Source organism: Pagrus major, chromosome 9 (assembly GCF_040436345.1).
Source record: "Pagrus major chromosome 9, Pma_NU_1.0".
NCBI classification, from domain to species: Eukaryota; Metazoa; Chordata; class Actinopteri; order Spariformes; family Sparidae; genus Pagrus; species Pagrus major.
The window spans coordinates 31,745,633-31,749,438 of record NC_133223.1 but is presented as its reverse complement, the minus strand read 5'-3'; the positions used below and the strand labels follow the sequence as shown (position 1 = coordinate 31,749,438).

The 3,806-nt window shown below is 40.3% G+C and overlaps 1 long non-coding RNA gene across 1 annotated transcript; it reads right to left on the bottom strand.

Annotated features, from left to right (window-relative positions):
- Positions 1 to 1,296: 1,296 nt before the first annotated feature.
- On the bottom strand, positions 1,297 to 3,427 carry LOC141002762 (uncharacterized). Its single transcript, XR_012179650.1, has 2 exons — positions 3,178 to 3,427; positions 1,297 to 2,287 (listed from the first exon to the last, which is right to left on the bottom strand). It is a non-coding gene; the product is annotated as an uncharacterized lncRNA (long non-coding RNA).
- Between the last annotated feature and the right edge of the window lie 379 nt (positions 3,428 to 3,806).

Here is a 3,806-nt window from a genome sequence, read left to right as displayed (position 1 = left end):
AATCATAAACGTTGTGTCATATTGAATTCACATGAAACTTTTCAAATATTTTTTGTTGCACTTAGTTATTATGTAAACTGGTCTTCAGAGAAGTATCTTCTATTTATTCATTAATTTAATTATGTGCTTGTTTGTTTATTTGTTTTTATTTGCTTCGTTAATATTGTCCTCAGAAAACTTCATTATTTGTTTATAAGTTAATGTATGAACTTAATATCCCTTCATAATGCTCTTTGGTGTTCTTGTGGGTGCATTAAGTCACTTGTGTCTTCATAGTAAGCTGTGTGAAGTCCTTAAGTGACTGCTGAGTTTAAAAGGAAGAAGGTTTGACGAGGACAAACAATTTGTAGAGTAAATATAGCTCAGTGTCTACTGAATCGATTCTGACGCCTTTTCTTTTTTTAAACTAAACAATGCTGCTCTGTGAAGCCTTCAGTCCTCTGCCCAGTCTTTTGCTGCCTCGCCAGCTCATCTGAAAGCTGTGGTGTCACTTGCTGCTGCTGCTGCCTCCACTGCTGCTGTGCACGAAGCATTTGAAGCCCCACCTCCACCCCGGCCTCCACCTGCAGGCTCTGAGTCATCCCCTCGAGCACAGTTATCATCATCGCTCCCCTCGCTGCTGTGCTGAGATCAGTTTTTTCTTCTTTGTGGAGAGTGACGAGTTCAGAACCTAAACACCAAATATCATCACTGTACGTGTTTTATACTCACATAATTATTATCCATTCCACGTGAGTTTTGGGGGATTGAACTGATATAACCCTGATGACATCAGAAGGGATTATTTTCCCACACTTGACAAATCTCTTTCAGAGCCACAGCAAACATTATACAACTGTTTTCATAGGCTAAACACTAGTCCCCACGAAGTGTAATCTGACCTTTAAGTGTCAAAATCTGTGGCGTGCCCCTTAAGAAATGCCTTGTGCTTGACTGTTTACTGCCTTTTGTTCTTTGTCTTTTAGTTTTGCTCTCAATCCCTGAAATAATTACAACTCAATTATGGTGGTCTTAAATGAACCAAAGGTTTTATGGTGACTACTTTGTTGCTGCAAACAAGGTCTGCTTTTTACATTACGACCCTGAACCCCTGGACTATGTTTGCATGCACATAATAATCCAATTATAGATAATAACAAGAGAAGGCTCTACTCCAATTAGGATGTTTCCATGGGTCTCATATGGGGCTGGGCCATTAATATTCCAGTGTAGAGCCCATTACATTACAGTGATGTCAGAGGTGCTGCCATGGTGTTGTGGCAAACTTTGCAAGAGTATTAACTTCAACATAGCAGGGCATGTACAAATATATTTTTATATTTCATTATACGACACAGGGTTGCATACTGAAATTAAAGCTTGCAAACTCCTTTGTGCTACACAAATAACAGAACATATATACAGTTATTCATATACAAAATATACATGAACACATAGGGCATCTTCGGTCAGGGTGTATTTAAGCAACAGCAACAAGATGGTGATGATAACGTGGTCGGCATCTTCATATCAAAAGTTGAAGTATGAGAAACACTGTCCATCAGCTTTGACTGTGTGTAAGCACCAAGCATCGATGTTATAAACACAGAGTCCTCCTCTCCTCGTCCAGCTGTAGTCCTGCTCAGAACACGGTCTGCTCGTCGAGTCCAACAGCTTGATCCGAGATGTTGTGTTGGAGACAGGTCTCTGTGGACCCAAGAGTCTCTGATTTCATATTGTTTTGCCAGCCTGAGTCACATATTGTCCATTTCCTTTTCCCGTGACCAAACCAAGCTGGATTAGCACGGCTGTTATTCTGACTCTCCCTGGGACGGTCCAGCCAGTCAGGTTGAATGGTTGAAGAGGCCGCGGGCCGTGATGGTCTCAAAGTCTGATGACAGTTTTTTTGCTATAGGCAGAACGTGTTTCAGCAATAAAGCCGAAATAATTTGGAGGAGCTACCGGCCGCTGCATCTTCATGACCTGCCATTACCACAGATGTGTCGTAGTTTTAGCTCCCATATATCATTTTCCCCCAAATTCGATAATTGTAAGCATGGCATGGCAAGCAATGCTAGCAGCATGAATGACCGAAAATACAATGTAGTATAACTCAATGTTTCACGTGAAGTCAGTCAGTTTAGCCTTGTGCACACCAAAACAGTATGCTTCGTATTTTGGTTATTAATTGAAAGACACAGGCATCACTCCTTATTAAGACCCACTTGTAACATTTTCTCTTCAAGCTTGATCTTCTCTTCACCATCACTGACACAGCAATCATCTCCAGACATCTGGAACTGTATTTCTGAAAAACACAACGAAACATTCATGTTAACAAATGCACCCACTGTAACATCTTATTTTCACAAACAATGTGATCTCTGTAGGATAAGAATGGACTTTAATGTCCATTCACGTGGGAGATCTCTCATTGGATCTCTCTCTCTCTCACACACACACACACACACACACACACACACACACACACACACACACACACACACACAACACAGTGGAAGGCGTGTACCCAGTGGTGTAAGGTAACTGAGTGCATTTCCTCAAGGACAAATTTGACATATTTATGTACATACATATGTAAAATTTCCATTTCATGCAACTTTATACTTCTCCTCCACTACATCTCAGAGTCGTATATTATAATGTGTACTCCGCTGCATTTGTCCTGCAGCTTTAGTTACTAGTTACTTTACTTTACTTTACTTGTACATGAATGTTTCTGATAAACTGAAGGACTGTTCAGCTAATTAAATTCTTTGAAAATCCTCTTGGATTAGCTGGAAAACAGCCGCAGACAGCTGAAAACAGGCTGTTTTTCTGAGTTTTTAGAGAGCCGTGGTTGTCACAGGACAGCCACACAAACATAAATATAGTATATGATGTATTGCTGTAGATTAAACAGTATATAAAGCAGTTCAAATAAACTCAACCTTAAAGATCTATAGCAGTAAAATGGCAGATATATATTAATGCAGCAGTAATATTAATCAAAAAACATCAGATATAATAGTAAAAAACTGTCAGGGTAGATTTTACTGCATGATTTAAATGCAGAACTTTTGTAATGGAGTATTTTCACACATAGTTATTAGGTATTAATACTTTTACTTGAATAACTGATCTGATTATTAATCAATATTCAAGATAATTTACCATTTTGACAGTTTTAACACTCACTAGTTGTTTTTTCATCAGGGACCGTGAACGCATCACCTTCGCTACCACCTCCAGCCGCAGCTGCTCGCTATTAGCACCGCTAGTGCTAACACAAGCAGCGCCTGCTTCTTACTGCTGTTCAGTAATGTTGTCATCGGTGATATCCGCCATGACTAATGTAGTCACCTTTGGTAGTTTTGCCACAAACTTTCTGTTTTCCTCCGTGTTTCTGCCCCGCTGCGGTGACTTTCGTTTGTCCACCGCGCCATTAAGTTTGTTTTTGCTACTGACTTCCTGAATCATTTCTGCACATGCGCAGTAGGACGGAATAGTCCAATGTAGTGGGGACTGAAGGGGGGGGGGTCCGAGACACTTAAAATGGATTAAACATTGTGACGCCATTTTAGCGCGTGAATTTTTAGAAAAACATAATTAATTAGCGAAAATGGAAGATAACTTTCTCAAACTTTCTTCACAACTAGAAGGGTGCTGCTCAGCATTGCCTACAATCTGGCCCGGTGGCCACTCGTGGTATTGCAGTGAAATATTCCCCTGCACCCTGCACCGTCTGTAAAACTGTCGACAGGACGCCAACAACTGCAAACAAAGTCGATTACGACTCTTTCTATTATTAATTTCTGATCCATGGA